Source organism: Leucoraja erinacea, unplaced genomic scaffold (genome assembly GCF_028641065.1).
Source record: "Leucoraja erinacea ecotype New England unplaced genomic scaffold, Leri_hhj_1 Leri_1177S, whole genome shotgun sequence".
NCBI lineage: Eukaryota > Metazoa > Chordata > Chondrichthyes > Rajiformes > Rajidae > Leucoraja > Leucoraja erinaceus.
In genome coordinates, this window is record NW_026575426.1 from 18,142 (window position 1) to 35,102 (window position 16,961).

Sequence of the window (16,961 nt, forward strand, 5' to 3'; positions counted from 1 at the left end):
GGGGGGATGGGTAGAGAGAGAGGGGGCGTGAGGAGGGGTGTAGGCTGGGGGGGGGGGGGGGTGGAAGAGAGGCGGGGGGGAAGAGAGGCAGGGGGAAGAAAGCCCCAACTCGCAGGCACGTCTAGAGAGGGAGATGGGCAGAGAGAGGGGGCAGAGACAGAGAGAGGGGGGGAGAGAGGGGGTCATTAGCGCATCGTTTTTTCGAGAAGACGTGACAACACACAAACAAATAAATAAACACACACACACACATCCAACATCAGAGTTTTATAATTATGGAGATAGATAGATACAGATATAGAGGAAAGCTTATCAAGTTCAAATTTATTGTCACATGTGCCAATTAAGGTACAGTGATATTTGAGTTACCATACAGCCATACTAAGTAAAAAGCAACAAGACACACAGCCACATAAAATAAAATTTAACAGAAACATCCACCACAGTGGAATCCACATTCCTCACTGTGATGGAAGGTAATAAAGTTCAATCATCTTCCTCGTTTGTTCACCCGTGGTCGGGGCTGTTGAACCCTCCGCAGTCGCCGCTGCCGACGGTCCGATGTCCGAAGCCCTCGCGTCGGGATGACGGAAACTCCGGCGTCGGGAAGGATTGGAACACTCCGCAGCATGGAGCTCCCGAGTCGGCCTCTTCTTACCGGAGACCGCGGGCTTCACGGTGTTAAAGTCCACAGGCCCCGAGGTTGGAGCTCCTCACGGGCGATCCTCCGCAAAGGAGAAAAATCGCATCTCCGTCGAGGTAAGTGACTGAAAAAAAGTTTCCCCCAATTTCCCCCCCCCCCCCCATGTAAAACAAACCTAGAAACACTAAAACATACTTAAAATACGGGAAGCGGTGACTCCGAATTGATCCTGACGCCTTTCGCCAGCGAGAAGAAGACAGAGGAATGACGAAGTGATGGCCCACGAGGGAGAGGGGGGATGTCCGTTTAATTTCATGTCATTGGGCTGTAAGCTATGAGGTGCTGTCCCTCCAGTTTGCGTGTCACCTCACTCTGGCAATGGAGGAGGCCCAGGACAGAAAGATCAGTGTGGGAATGGGAAGGGGAGTTAAAATGGTTGGCAACCGGGAGATCCAGCAGGCCTTGGCGGACCGAGCGCAAGTGTAGGGTGAAATGCACGCCTAGTCTAGATACAAGGAACTGCAGATGCTGGTTTACAAAAAGAGACACAATCTCCTGGAGTAACTTGCACCTGTGGAGAGCATGGACAGGCAACATTCTAGGTCAGGACCCTTCTTCAGACTGCTTGGTGTGGGGGGTGGAGAAAGTTGGAAAGGAGAGGTGGGAGTGGTCGCCTTAGATTGCCTTCCCTCTACAGATGCGGCCTGACCCACTGAGTTCCTCCACCGCTTTAGAGGGAATGGACAGACGACGTTTTGAGTCAGGACCCTTCTTCAGACTGATTGGAGAGGGTGGCGGGATGAAGCTGGAAAAGAGAGATGGGGGCTGGTCAAAGCCTGGCAAGTGATAGATGGATACAAAATGCTGGAGTAACTCAGCGGGACAGGCAGCATCACTAGAGAGAAGGAATGGGTGATGTTTCAGGTTGAGACCCTTCTTCAGAAGTGATAGGTGGATATAGGTGAGGGAGACACAAGAAACTGCAGATGCTGGAATCTTGCATAGAGCACAATTTAGTTAGATGCACAGAATCTCTTGCCCAGAGTGGGGGAATCGAAGACCAGGGGACATGGGTTCAAGGCGAAGGGGAAAAGATTTAATAGTAATCTGAGGGGTAACTTTTCAACAGAGGGTGGTGTGACGGAGGAGGTAGTTGAGGCTGGGACTATACCAACATTTAAGAAGCAGATACATAGATTGGCCAAGGTTGGAAGGATATGGACCAAATGCAGGCAGGTGGGACAAGTGTCGTGGGACATGTTGGACACTGTGGGCAAGTTGGGCCGAAGGTCCTGTTCCACACTGTATCGCTCTATGACTCTAACACAAAGTGCTACAGTAATTAATCGGGTCAAACAGCATCTCTGGAGAACGTGGATAGGTGACTTTTCACAGAGTGTGGGGGTAACTCAGCGGGTCAGGCAGCATCTGTGGAGAACATGGATAGGTGACATTTCAGGTCAGGACCCTTCTTCAGACTGACACTATGTTAACAGATGAGGGGGTGAACGGCAGATGAGTGAAATGAGTGACAGGGGCGAGGGAAAATAAGGAGATAAAAGAATGTGAGATAAGGGGAGAGGAATGTATATGTGCAGCTTTAAGGGACATTGGTCAGGTAGCATTTGGAGAATTGCATACAGTTCTGGTCACTCCATTACTGGACTGATGTGGGGGCTTTGGGGAAGGTGCAGAGATGGTTAACCAGAATGGTTTAAAAACAATGAACTACAGATGCTGGTTTACAAAAAAGGACACAAAACACTGGAGTAACTCAGTGGGACAGGCAACATCTCTGGAGAGAAGGACTGGGTGGCATTTCGGGTCGAGACTGAGGAGGATCTCGACCAGAAACATTACCCATTCTTTCCAGAATTGTTTCTCTACCTAAACAGTGCCTATCTATCCACGTGGCGGTGTGCCAGCGGGCGTGAGGAGCGGGCAAAGTCCTTGCCACAGAGCGGGCAGTTGAAGGGGCGCCATTGTAGTTGGAGGCTCCATTGTGAGAGGTACGGACAGGGTTTTCTGCGTCAACAGACGGGATTTGAGGATGGTGTGCTGCCTTCCTGGTGCCAGGATCCAGGATGTTTCGGACAGGGTGCAGAAAATTCTCAAGGGCGAAGGTGAACAGCCAGAAGTGTTAGTGGTAGAAGGGGATGAATATTCTGCAGCGTGACTTTAGAGAGCTCAGAAAAATGCTGAAAAGCAGCACCTCCAGGGTTGTTATCTCCGGTTTGCTTCCAGTTCCTCATGCTGGCGAGAGCAGGAACAGGGAGAAAAGGGACCTGAATGTGTGGCTGAAGAACTGGTGCACGGGGCAGGGATTTAGAGTCTTAGATCACTGGGATATGTTTTGGAGTAAAGGGGAACTGTACAAAAGGGACGGATTGCACCTTGACAGGTGGGTCCCAGCATCCTGGCAGGCAGGTTTACCACTGCTACACCGGTGGTTTTTAACTGAATAAGGGGGGTGGGATGTCAAATGGGATAGTCGAGGACGGAGTTAGCTGGAAAGAGAGTAAAGGGATGGTTAATGACCCCAGAATTAACGGGAAAGAAAGTTCACTAAGGGATAGGAGAGTATGGCCAAGTGTAATAGGGATCGATGTGAAAGGTGAGATGCGTAGAAATTAAACGTATTGTATATGAATGCGTGAAGTATAAGAAGTAAAGTAGATGAGCTTGAGGCTCAGTTAGAGGTTGGTAGATATGACATTGTGGGGTTTACTGAGACGTGGCTGCAGGAGGATCGGGCCTGGGAACTTAATATTCAGGGTTATACATCCTATAGGTGGGCAGAGGAGGTCCTGTTCTCTGCTGGTGAGGGATGGAATTCAGTCCTTTGCGAGGGAAGACATGGGGATTGACGAGGTAGAGTCACTGTGGATTGAGTTGAGCAATTGTAAAGGCAAGAAGACACTAATTGTGTTATCTACAGACCCCCAAATAGTAGCCCGGATGTAGGGTGTAAGTTGCAGCAGGAGTTAAAACTGGCATGTAACAAAGGTAATGCCACTGTGGTGATGGGGGATTTCAATATGCAGGTAGACTGGGAAAATCAGGTTGGTTCGGGACCCCAAGAAAGAGAGTTTGTAGAATGCCTCCGAGATGGATTCTTAGAGCAGCTTGTAATGGAGCCGACCAGAGAAAAGGCAATTCTGGATTTAGTGTTGTCCAATGAATCAGATATGATAAGAGAACTCGAGGTAAAGGAACCGCTTGGAGGTAGTGATCATAATATGATCAGTTTTAATCTGCAATTTGAGAAGGAAAACGTTACATTGGAAGTGTCAGTGATGCAGTTGAACAAAGGGGACTATGAAGGCATGAGAGGGGTGCTGGCCAAGGTAGACTGGAAAGGGATCCTAGCAGGAATGATGATGGAACAGCAATGTCAGGAATTTATCGGCATAATCCGGAACACGCAGGATCATTTCATTCCAAAAAGGAAAAAAAAGATTCTAAGAGGAGTATGAGGCAACTTCTAAGGGGAGTAGGTGGCTGACAAGTGAATTTAGAGATAGAATAAAGCTAACGGAAAAGATGTATAACACAGCAAAGAGTAGCCGGAAACCAGAGGATTGGGAAACTTTCATAGGACAACAGAAGGAAACAAAACGGGCAATACGGGCTGAAAAGGTGAAGTACGAAGGGAAGCTGGCCAGGAATATAAAGGACAGTAAAAGCTTCTTTTGATTTGTTAAGGGAAAAATGGCAAAGTCAAATGTGGGTCACTTGAAGGCAGACACGGGTGAAATTATTGTGGGCAACAAGGAAATGGCAGAAGAGTTGAATAGGTACTTCGGATCTGTCTTCACTAAGGAAGACACAAACAATCTCCCAGATGTACTGGAGGTCCGAGGATCTAAGGGGATAGAGGAACTGAAATAAATTTTCATTAGGCGAGAAATAGTATTGGGTAGGCTAATGGGACAAAAGGATGATAAATCCCCTGGGCCTAATGGCCTACATCCCAGGGTCCTCAGGGAGGTGGCTCTAGAAATAGTAGACACATTGGTGATCATTTTCCAATGTTCAATAGATTCAGGATCAGTTCCTGTGGATTGGAGGATAGCTAATGTTATCCCACTTTTCAAGAAAGGAGCGAGTGAGAAAACGGGAAATTAAAAAAAATAAATTATTTGAAGCAAACACATATTATAAACATTTCATGTATATCAGTCGTACATTATTAATATTATCAATTGTGTACTGATTCTGCATCTAGTTTTTTTTTATAGATAGAAAGTAAGAAAAACACCCCCACAAATGTCAAGATAAAAAAAAGAATGGAATGATTTACTAATAATACATCATTGGAGATAGGTTCGTAGATTATAAAGTATAACTTTTCATCTAGTCCTGAGTTCAAGCTTCAGTTACAGTAGGTAGCACCATGTATATTAATGATTTGGAAGAGCGAATTAGGAGCAACACTAGCAAGTTTGTGGATGGCACAAAGCTGGGTGGCAGTGTGAAATGTGAAGGGGATGTTAGGTGGTTGCAGGGTGACCTGGACAGGTTGAGTGAGTGGGCAGATGCAGTATAATATAGATAAATGTGAGGTTATCCACTTTGGCGGCAAAAACAAGGGGGCAGATTATGATCTCAATGGGGTTAGGGGGAGATGCAGCGAGACCTGGGCGTCCTTGTACACCGGTCACTGAAAGTTGGCTTGCATGTACAGCGGGCAGTGAAGAAAGCTAATGGAATGTTGGCCTTCATAACAAGAGGATTTCAGTATAGGAGTAAAGAGGTTCTTCTGCAGTTGGATAGGGCTCTGGTGAGACCACATCTGAAGTGTGTACAGTTTTGGTCTCGCAATTTGAGGAAGGACATCTTCGTGATTGAGGTAGTGCAGCGTAGGTTCACGAGATTGATCCCTGGGATGGCAGGGCTGTCATATGAGGAAAGATTGAAAAGACTAGGCTTGTATTCACTGGAGTTGAGAAGGATGGGGGGATATCTTATAGAAACTTATACAAGGACTGGACAAGCTAGATGCAAAAAAAATGTTCCCAATGTTGGTCGAGTCCAGAACCAGGGGGCCACAGTCTTAGAATAATGGGGAGGTCATTTAAGACTGAGGTGAGAAAAAACATTTTCACCCAGAGTTGTGAATTTATGGAATTCCCTGCCACAGGGGGCAGTGGAGGCCGTCACTGGATGGATTTAAGAGAGATTAAAGGGCCTGTCCCACGAGCATGTGACTGCATGCGGCAAGCGCGACCAAACCGGAAGTGGGGCCGCGCGGAGGTCGAGTGAAGTTAGAGCGAAGGCATGCGCCGTCGAGACGGTGCATACGGCGTCGAGACGGTGCGTATGCCCATCGAGGCGGTGCGTACGGCCTCAATGCGGCTGCGGGTCGGCAGGCCGTTGCCGCACCGAATTTTTGTACACTTTTCGGAGCCCCGCGCGATGTAGGGATCAGCTCCGCACAACTCCAGATGGCTCCGCAAATCGAAGTGGGACCGGCTCCGCGAGGCCGTATGGCTCAAGCGACCACGTTAGGTCGCGCTTGCCGCATGCAGTCGCATGCTCGTGGGACAGGCCCTTTAGATAGACCTCTAGTGGCTAGTGGAGTCAAGGGATATGGGGAGAATGCAGGCAGGGTTTATTGATAGGGGACGATCAGGCATGATCACAATGAATGGCGGTGCTTGCTTGAAGGGCCGAATTACCTCCTCCTGCACCTATTTTCCATGTTTCTAAGCCCTTGCCGCACTGGGTGTAGGTGTAGGGTCACTCGCCGGTGTGGGTGCGCTGGTGCTTCAGCAGATTGCTGGAGGTGGTGAAGCCCTTGCCGCACTGGACGCAGGTGTAGGGACGCTCGCCGGTGTGGGTGCGCTGGTGCTCCAGCAGGCTGCTGGATCTGGTGAAGCCCTTGCCGCACTGGGCACAGGTGTAGGGGCGCTCGTCGGTGTGGGTGCGCTGGTGCTTCAGCAGGCTGCTGGAATGGGTGAAGCCCTTGCCGCACTGGGCACAGGTGTAGGGCCGCTCGCCGGTGTGGGTGCGCTGGTGCTCCAGCAGGTTGCTGGATCTGGTGAAGCCCTTGCCGCACTGGACACAGGTGTAGGGGCGCTCGCCGGTGTGGGTGCGCTGGTGCTCCAGCAGGCTGCTGGAGTAGGTGAAGCCCTTGCCGCACTGGGCGCAGGTGTAGGGGCGCTCGCCGGTGTGGGTGCGCTGGTGCTGCAGCAGGTTGCTGGAGTGGGTGAAGCCCTTGCCGCACTGGGCACAGGTGTAGGGGCGCTCGCCGGTGTGGGTGCGCTGGTGCTTCAGCAGGTTGCTGGAGTGGGTGAAGCCCTTGCCGCACTGGGCACAGGTGTAGGGACGCTCGCCGGTGTGGGTGCGCTGGTGAACCAGCAGGTGGCTGGAGCGGGTGAAGCCCTTGCCGCACTGGACACAGGTGTAGGGGCGCTCGCCGGTGTGGGTGCGCTGGTGGTGAGCAGGGTGCTGGACTGGGTGAAGCCCTTGCCGCACTGGGTACAGGTGTAGGGACGCTCGCCGGTGTGGGTGCGCTGGTGCTGCAGCAGGTGGCTGGAGTGGGTGAAGCCCTTGCCGCACTGGGCACAGGTGTAGGGACGCTCGCCGGTGTGGGTGCGCTGGTGCTGCTGCAGGCTGCTGGAGTGGGTGAAGTCCTTGCCGCACTGGGCACAGGTGTAGGAACGCTTGCCGGTGTGGGTGCGCTGGTGCTTCAGCAGGATGCTGGACTTTGTGAAGCCCATGCCGCATTCGCTGCAGGTGTAGGGCCGCTCCGCAGTGTGCAGGAGGCTGTGCACCTTCAGGTTCGTCGACGACTTGAAGCCTTTGCCGCAGTCGGAGCAGGTAAAGGGCCGCTCACGGCTGTGCACCCGCTGGTGCTCCCGCAGCCCCGACAACCTGGTAAAGCTCTTCCCGCATGTGGAACATCCATAGGGCTTCTCGACCGTGTGAACTCGCTGGTGGGCCTTCAGGACATTGGCCGTCTTGAAACTCTTTCTGCACTCCGAGCAGTCGAAGGGGCGTTCTCCCGTGTGCACCCGCCAGTGGATCTTCAGCTCGCTCGGGCACAGGCAGGCCTTGCCACACACGTCGCACTCATAACGCTTCTCCTTGTTGTGCCCCGCCATGTGGTCCTCCAGTGAAGCTCAGCCCCTCAAAGCTCAGCCCGCACACCGGGCAGATGGGGGGCTCACCGACACTGTGGCCTACCTCAATGACCGCACACATCTCCGTCCCTCCGTCCACAGCAGCGGCTCCTAAACCCTGCAGCGGGGGAACACAGAGGGTCAACAAGCTGACACACAGGACATTACTGACACGTGAACATTACTAGTACTTAAAGAGGGGGATGGGGGGATTGGGAGGTGAGCAGGGGGATGGGGGAGTGAGAGGGGTGATAGGTGGGTGGGAAGGCAAGGGGGGGAATGGGGGCGGGGATGAGGACAGTGGGAGGAAGAGAATGGACGGGGGTGGTAAGGGGAATGGGGGAGGAATGTGAGGGGAGAGGAGTGGGTGAAGAAAAGGGGGAGGGCGCACTGACCTGGGGGATGCCGAACATCCGGGCATTGAGTCGAGGATAGAGATAGAGATATAGAGGGAGAGAGAGAGAGAGATAGAGAAAGAGAGAGAGAGAGAGAGAGAGAGAGAGAGAGAGAGAGAGAGAGAGAGAGAGAGAGAGAGAGAGAGAGAGAGAGAGAGAGAGAGAGAGAGAGAGAGAGAGAGAGAGAGAGAGAGAGAGAGATAGAGAGAGAGAGATAGATAGACAGACAGACAGATAGATTGACAGATAGATAGATAGATAGATAGATAGATAGATAGATAGATAGATAGATAGATAGATAGATAGATAGATAGATAGATAGATAGATAGAGATATAGATAGAGAGATAGATATATAGATGCACTCTCAATTTAATCTCAATTGTATCATTATTGAACACACTATACTTACTTAGTCTAACTATTGCAGCATCAGGGAGCTTCAACATGGCAGTGAATGCACTAAAAGAGAAAGCTCGAAGAGCTCTGTATGCAATAAAAAGTAGATTCTACAACATCCAAATTCCAATTAAAATCTGGCTTAAAATATTTGACAGTGTAATTCAGCCTATTGCGCTTTATGGTAGTGAGGTATGGGGTCCACTCAGTCACCATAGCTATATGAAATGAGAAAAACATACACCATAGGCCCTGCATGTGGAATTTTGTCAGAACATTCTCCGTATCCAAAGAAAAACACAAACAAACGCATGTAGGGCGGAATTAGGCAGATACCCACTGATAATACATATTCAGAAACGAGCACTAAATTTTTGGAATCACATTAAATCTAGCCCACTAGATACCTTCCAGTCTAAAGCCCTTTAAACCCAAAAGGTAAACCCTGAAAAGAGTTACCTATGTCAGTTGGTACTGAAACTAACTACCCCTATTCAGTTAAACCTTATCCAGTTAAACCCTGACCAGCCTCAGATCAATACTGATCCCCAATCACCAGTTAGAGTGAACCAAAGTATCCACCAAGTTGTGGAAGTGACCACCATTTGGCAGTTGTAAAAGGGAAACAGAAGAGATTTTGGGAAGGAACATACTTTGACAAACTCAGTCTGGCAAACCCAGATTTTAAAGAACTAGATGATATATCAAAACTAAGAATAATCCTTGGTGAAGGAAATAAACCACATCTTGGAGCACTATACGTAACAGCATGCCATAACTAGCAATGTTACAAAATTTTGAGATTTTAAAAATCAAGTCTGCAATTTATCCCATCAGATAAAGCATAACAATAAGTTTAATTTGACACCAAATTCACTTTCATATCTCAAGTATTAAAAAAGTTATGGCCATTTTCATACTCGGAAATTAGCATCTTGTTCCCTATTGATTTTCAATGGACATTACAAAAAAGCTGTGATCTTGGATAGTCAACCCCTTAGGAATTTCTTAAGGAAGATTAACATTTTCAAATAGCCTAAGTGTCCAAAGATTATTCACAAATAATTCACAATATAACATGATTTTTATATCTAATTTACATTAATTTATAGGCAAAATGGAAGGAATTTAGTGTTCAATTGCTGTAAATAAATGCCCATTTAAATCGGCTTTCCAGTGGGTTTCTGTGAACGCGCTGGTTTAAAGAATGTTGACAGCGCGCTAGATTACTGCCCTCAAATGCCGACAAAATACTGCGGGATATAAAAGGCCCAAATAAACCCCTTCGCTATAGATAACTTTAATTACAGGGTTATATATATGCCCCATTTAATGTAAAAATAAGGTACATACCTTTAATTGTTTGCTCTATAAAACCCTGGGGCTGCGAGAGGTCGCGGAATAAAACAGTAATTTTAAGACTATTATAACTATATTATCGAGGCCTATAAAACTAATAATACCTTTTGCGACCGGGTCTTGCAGCTCGTTAATGATTTACTAGGCTGAACATTGCGATTAGTACAGCCTAGTAAAAATCGCGTTTTAAACCCGCCCCCTCCAAACAGCGCCAAAGTCGCCGACATGGCTGAGGGAAGATTCCCAATGGCGATTCAGGTAGGTTTTGTAACAGCATGCCATAACCCGAGAGACGGTGAATGACCAACATGCACACATGTACGCACACACTAATTGACATTGACTGATACTAAGAAATTAATATTGACTTGCTAACCTTGCTAGTCTGTTGTACCCACGTAAAGTGTCCCACCAAGGGGAAAAACACACTGGACCACGTCTACTCCATCAAGCATGCATATAGAGCAGTACCTCTCCCACATTTGGCCCTGTCAGACCATCTCTCACTGCTCCTCATCCCAGCATATACTTCCCTCAGGAGGAAAACCAAGCCGGACATAAAGATCATAAAAATCTGGCCTGACGGAGCACTCTCTCAGCTGCAGGATTGCTTTACACGTACAGCAAGGAATATATTTGAACAGGACTTACAGGACTACACAGAAACTGTACTGTCCTATATAAAGAACTGCACCGATAATGTCACTGGTGAAAAACGCATCCGGGGTTTCTCCCAACCAAAACCCTGGATGACTAGTGAAGTACAGTCACTCCTGAGAACGCGCAGCTCTGCCTTTAGATCGGGTGACAGGGCCCAATGCAGCATGGCAAGAGCAGAACTGAGGAGAGGCATCAAAGCTACAAAGTAAGCCTACAAGAAAAAAGTGAGGACCATCTCACACACAATAACCCATGGCAGGTGTGGACAGGATTACAGCAAATCACCAACTACAAAGGAAACTCACCCGTGACTGACGGTGCCAACACCTCGCTGGCGGAAGAACTAAACCATTTCTCTGCTCGCTTTGAGGCAAAGAAGCCTCATGCAGTCACGCTGCCCCCACCGACCTCCAGCTCCCGTTCGCTCACTCCCCAGGAACAGAGCTCACCAAGTGAGGCGGGTACTCAAGTCGGGGAACCCAAGGAAAGCTTCTGGACCTGATGGTGTACTCGGCAAAGTACACAAAGCTTGTGCAAACCAGCTATTAGGGATCTTTAGCAAGATCTTCAATCTTTCCCTGACACAAGCCATTATACCACCTTGTCTGAAGTCAGCTACCATCATCCCTGTCCCTAAGAAACCAGTCATAAACAGTCTCAATGACTACAGACTAATTGCATTAACATCAGTCGTCATGAAATGCTTTGAAAGATTAATTTCACAGCACATCAAAGCCAGCCTCCCTCCAAAGTATGAAAACGGCAATAACTTTTTTAATACTGAAGATATGAAAGTGAATTAGGTGTCAAATTAAACGTCTTTTTATCCTATATCTGATGGGATAAATTGCAGACTTGATTTTCAAAATCCCCAAATGTCGTAACATTGCTACACCACCCCGGCCGCACGGCGCCCACCCTTCAGCCCCACCCGAGATTGATGGTCGTGTTGCGGCGGCGGCCTTTGCCCCCTCCTCCCCACCCCAAACAGTGTGAACCCTCACCAGGCTCCCTACCCCCTTCCTTGACTCACTTGCGGCGTGAGGGCCTGAACATCGGGCCACCCGGGGCGGCTGCCCCCAATTCATCCCCCTCGGCACCAAACCCACTCCCCCTTGAATCCTCCCCTCGCTTTGCTCCCTGTTCCCCCGCTACTCACGTCACAACTTTTCCAACCCCCAGACTCTCACCCTCTCCCGGACTGTCTCCTCTCTCTCTGTGATCCTCTCCTCTTATTCCTGCCCCTCTCAGCCTCCCACCGCTCACATATCTCTCTCCCTCTCCCCTCCGAACTCTGTCTCCTCAACTCCCTCCTCTCTCCCCCTCGTTCTCTCACCGTCCAGTGCGGGTCGGGTCGGCTCCATCTTGGCCGCGGCGTCATTTCCGGGCTGAGGCCCCTCTCCCTCTCTGTCTCCGGGGCAACGGTGTTAAAGAGGGAACTGCAGATGCTGGAGAATCGAAGGTTACACAGAAAAGCTGGAGAAACTCAGCGGGTGCAGCAGCATCTATGGAGGGGTAAGAATGTGGTCGTACAGTTGGGTAAGAATGTGGTCGCCCCTCCATAGATGCTGCTGCACCCGCTGAGTTTCTCCAGCTTTTCTGTGTAACCTCCCGGGGCAACGGGCCGGGGCAGCGACGTCATTTCCGGGTTGAGGCCCCTCTCCCTCCCGCGTTGCGCGGTCTCTCTGTCTGCGGGGCAACGGGCCGGGGCCGCGACGTCATTTCCGGGCTGAGGCCCCTGCGCCGCGCGCGGTCTCTCTCTCTCTCTCTCGTCTCCGGGGCAACGGGCAGCGCGCGGGGCGGGATGAGATGAGCCCGCGAGTGAGTGAGAGTGAGTGAGTGAGGACCCCGGGCCGGGCCGGGCCGGACACGGTGAGAGGCTCCGGTGGATCAGGGCGGGCGGGGCGGGCGCGCTGGCTGGGGATTCGGTGCCGGGGGGTCCAGGCCGCGGCCTCGCACCCGGGAGACAGTGACTGGGCCTGGGGTTGGCGGAGCTCGGGGAGCCGGGCCTGGGGCCTGGGGTTGGCGGAGCTCGGGGAGCCGGGCCTGGGGTTGGGGTTGGCGGAGCTCGGGGAGCCGGGCGGAGCCCGGGGAGCCGGGCCTGGGGTTGGGGTTGGCGGAGCTCGGGGAGCCGGGCCTGGGGTTGGGGTTGGCGGAGCTCGGGGAGCCGGGCCTGGGGTTGGGCCTGGCGGGGCCTGGGGTTGGGGTTGGGGTTGGGGTTGGCGGAGCTCGGGGAGCCGGGCCTGGGCCTGGGGTTGGGGTTGGGGTTGGCGGAGCCCGGGGAGCCGGGCCTGGGGTTGGGGTTGGGGTTGGCGGAGCCGGGGAGCCTGGGCCTGGGGTTGGCGGAGCTCGGGGCAACACGACCATCAATTAGCAATGTTACAAAATTTTGAGATTTAAAAAATCAAGTCTGCAATTTATCCCATCAGATAAAGCATAACAATAAGTTTAATTTGACACCTAATTCACTTTCATATCTCAAGTAATAAAAAAGTTATGGCCATTTTCATACTCGGAAATTAGCATCTTGTTCCCTATTGATTTTCTATGGACATAACAAAAAAGCTGTGATCGTGGACAGTCAAAAGCCCATAACCTTCTTAAAAATTAAGAGAACTGAATGAAATTTTCAGTTATCATAGATTGAACCATTCTGAAACAAATATAAAATAATCTTACTTGGATGACCTGAAGTTAAAGCATATAATTAGTTAGTTACCCAATTGTAGCTAATTTCAAACTTCAATTACTAGATCTAAACATCTATCCATTTCTTAATAAATGATTAACATTTTTAAATAGCCCAAGTGTCCAAATAATATTCACAAATAATTCACAATAAAACATGATTTTTAAATCTCATTTACATTAATTTATAGGCCAAATGGAAGGAATTTAGTGTTCAATTGCAGTAAATTAAAGTCAATTTTAAATCAGCTTTCTAGTGGTTTCCTGTGAACGCGCTGGTTTAGAACGTTCACATTGCGCTGGATTTGTGCCCTCAAATGCCCAGAAAAATACTGCGGGATACAAAGAGCCCAAAATGAACTACTCGCTATAGTAAACTTTGTATAAAGGGGTCTTAAGAAGCCCCTTTTAATGTAAAAATAAGGTACATACCTTTAATTGTTTGCTTTATAAAACCCTGGGTCTGCGAGAGGTCGCGGGTTGAGAGAGTGATTTAAAAACTATTATAACTATTATTCGAGGCCTATAAAACTAATAATACCTTTTGTGACGGGGTCTTTCAGCGATTTTTCGTTAATGATTTACTAGGCTGAACATCTTCGATTGGAACAGCCTAGTAAAAATCGCGTTTTAAACCCGCCCCCTCTAAACAGCGCCAAAATCGCGCACACGGGCTGGGGCAGATTCTCAGCGACGATTCAGGTAGGTTTTGCAACATACCTACATCAATCTTGGGTGGGCTCCATCATTCCTTCCCCTCTCCCTCTATCTTTCTCCCCTCCCCTCCCCCCACCCCGCTCTCTCTTCCATCTCTCCCTCCTGTCAAATAGTAAACAACGACTGTGGGATAATGTACACAGACATCTCTCTCTCTATCTCTCTGTCTGCCTCATTCCCTATCTATGATCGCTCTCTGTCCCTCTGTGTCTCTCTATCCCTCTCTGTCTATCCCTCTTATCTATCTCTGCCTAACTCTCCATTTCTATCTCCCTCTCTCTAACTCCCTCTCTATATCTCCCTCTCTGTCTATCTCTTTCTCTATCTCTCTCTCTCTCTCTCTCTCTCTCTCTTTCTCTCTATCTGCGGGATGTACACTGCTATCTCTCTATCATTCTGTCTTTCTCTCCACTGTCAAATAGTAAACAACGACTGCGGGATAATGTACACAGACATCTCTCTCTCTCTCTCTCTCTCTCTCCATTTCTATATCTCTCTATCTATCCCTGTCTCAATCTTTCTATCTCTATCTCTCCCTATAGTGTTCTCTCTCTCTCTCTCTCCCCCTCCCCCTCTCCCCTCCCCTCCCCCTCCAATCTGTGAGGTTGGTAAATCTGGTTTTACTGCCAAATAGTACACAACAATTGCGGGAAAATGTACACAGACATCTCTCCCTCTCTCCCTCCCTCCCATTTGACCCTTCGAGCCAGCACCGTCATTCAATGTGATCATGGCTGATAAAACAGGGATGTACACAGCTACATTGGACGTTGAGGCGGGACTGGGACTCCAGGCGACTGCCTCGCTCTTCCAGCCAGTCTCTGAGGTCAGGTTCAAAACTCTTTCTCTAAGATCCTCCATTCTGATTTTAAATTTATCACCCACATTTTTCTTCTTATTAAGACTTCTTCCAGATTAAGGCTTTGGCTACTGCCTCCTGCACACGATCAGTTGGTTCGCCCTCCAGGTGCACCTCATCCAGATTTTCCAGGCTGCTTTGGTAATTTTCAATCAAAATTTGTCATGTTTGCTTTGCCCAGGTTTCAGCATTAGAAGCCACTTTTTGTAATGTTTCCTGGGTGGGAATTGCCGGTTTTACAAAGTGTGTTAATATCACTGCCTCCCTCGTGATACCCTAAGTGGGTTCTGCTCTTGCAGAACCCTCAGATGGTGCAGAGTCTGGGGTATTTTATAACTAACTCTAACAGCGACTGCAAAGGAATCTCGGTCTCAGTTGATTCCTGTGCTGGTCGCGATTCACATTATTACTGTTGCTCAATTACTGTTATTACATTACATTATTACTGTTACCAAGGTGCTCACCAAGTCTTTGTTTTTTTCCAGCTTGCAGAGACCACTTGCCAAACTCTTCCCGACTAGACAACGATTTTCCAGTTTCGCTATTGCTGTAGCTTCATCAGGGAAAGAGATCTACTTCTAACCGGTAAGGGATTTTAAAGGGTAGGTTGATGTACCTCCCTTTCTGGGTTTGCCCCTCCCATGTGCCGAGTCCTAGTGTTAAGGTTCAATTTGCTTCAAACAGATGACAACACAAATGTTAGTAATACAGTAACGTCTTTATTTTGCCAGGCGGGTGTGGGAGTCGACTCTCACAGTATGTAAAATACAGACTACATAGTCTCTCTTTCTCCACACACAGAGGTAATGTTCAATCAGACATATTTATACCCTAATATTCAGCAATTCAGCAATTCTTTATCTTGTAGAGCATTGTACAGCCATTGTACATATATGGTTAAAATCAGAGGATTGACTGGTTCTTCCAATAGAGGAAAGGTTCGCCCATATGTGGTTATGCTGAAGGAGCTATTTTTGCAGATTCATGCACTGTATTTTGAGCTTGTTGTACACTACAATCTGTAGCGTAAAAGGTAAGAACGTGTTGTCTGAACATCCTTCTGATCATTTATATTATAGAGCAAAAACATTCATGTTATAGAATAAAAACATTCATGCCACCACATTCAAATGCAGTTTCACACCATTTCAAGCAGGGTGAAACCACCATAAAACCGTACAAAACACCAAACTCATGCTGTCATCTCGCTAGTGTTGTAGAAGAAAGGCAAAAACATTCATGTTATTGTGCTGTACTCTTGCTAGTGTTGAAGGGGAAAGGTTAAGCATTCATTTATTGCTTCTAAATCTACAGCAGAATCCATTTGTCACTTCCAAATCTTTACACTCTTTCATTCCTTCCCTTTTTAGCACATACTAGACTAAGTGGGACCCGTTGGGTCCCATGTTCACACGGTAGGGCTGGTCCCCCTACGCAATATTCCACCTCTCCACCAATTCCAATATTGGTGGCCAGTGGGAGGGCTTTCTGTAGCGCTGGTATGTGTTCTTGGGGTGGCAGCTCAGTCCCTCAAGCCTGATCTGCTAGCAGCTCACTCACGGCTGGTGGGCTGGCAGTTGACTCGTGGCTATTCCTTGAAATTCCATTTCAGACAGGGTGCAAGGCCACCAAATTCAAATCCATTTTCCTACCATTTCAAGCAGGGTGCAAGGCCACCAAATTTAAGTGCAGTTTCTTACCACTTCGTACCGCGTGCAAGACCACCAAATTCAAGTGTAGTTTCCAACCACTTCAAGCAGGGTGCAAGGCCACCGAATTCAAGAGCAGTTTCATACCACTTTCAGCAGGGTGCAAGGCCACCAAATTCAGTGCAGTTTCACACCACTTCAAGCAGAGTGCAAGGCCGGCAAATTCAAGTGCAGTTTCATACCATATGAAGCAGGGTGCAAGGCCACCAAATTCAAACGCAGCTTCATACGCAGTTTTGTACCATTTCATGCAGGGTGCAAGGCCACCACATTCAAATGCAGTTTCATACCATTTCAAGCAGGGTGAAACCACCATAAAACCATACAAAACACCAAACTCACAGTTCAGTAGACATTCAGTATGTTCAGTTGATTCACAACTCAGACAGAGTCATGACCTCTCCCC

The 16,961-nt window shown here is 48.7% G+C and overlaps 1 long non-coding RNA gene and 1 pseudogene across 1 annotated transcript; one reads left to right on the forward strand and one right to left on the reverse strand.

Moving 5' to 3' along the window:
- Positions 1-306: 306 nt before the first annotated feature.
- LOC129715446 (zinc finger protein 229-like) lies at positions 307-11,971 on the reverse strand (annotated as a pseudogene).
- Positions 11,972-12,415: 444 nt separating this feature from the next.
- Positions 12,416-16,725, forward strand: LOC129715445 (uncharacterized). Its single transcript, XR_008726498.1, has 3 exons — positions 12,416-12,454; positions 13,859-13,972; positions 14,891-16,725. It is a non-coding gene; the product is annotated as an uncharacterized LOC129715445 (long non-coding RNA).
- Positions 16,726-16,961: the final 236 nt, after the last annotated feature.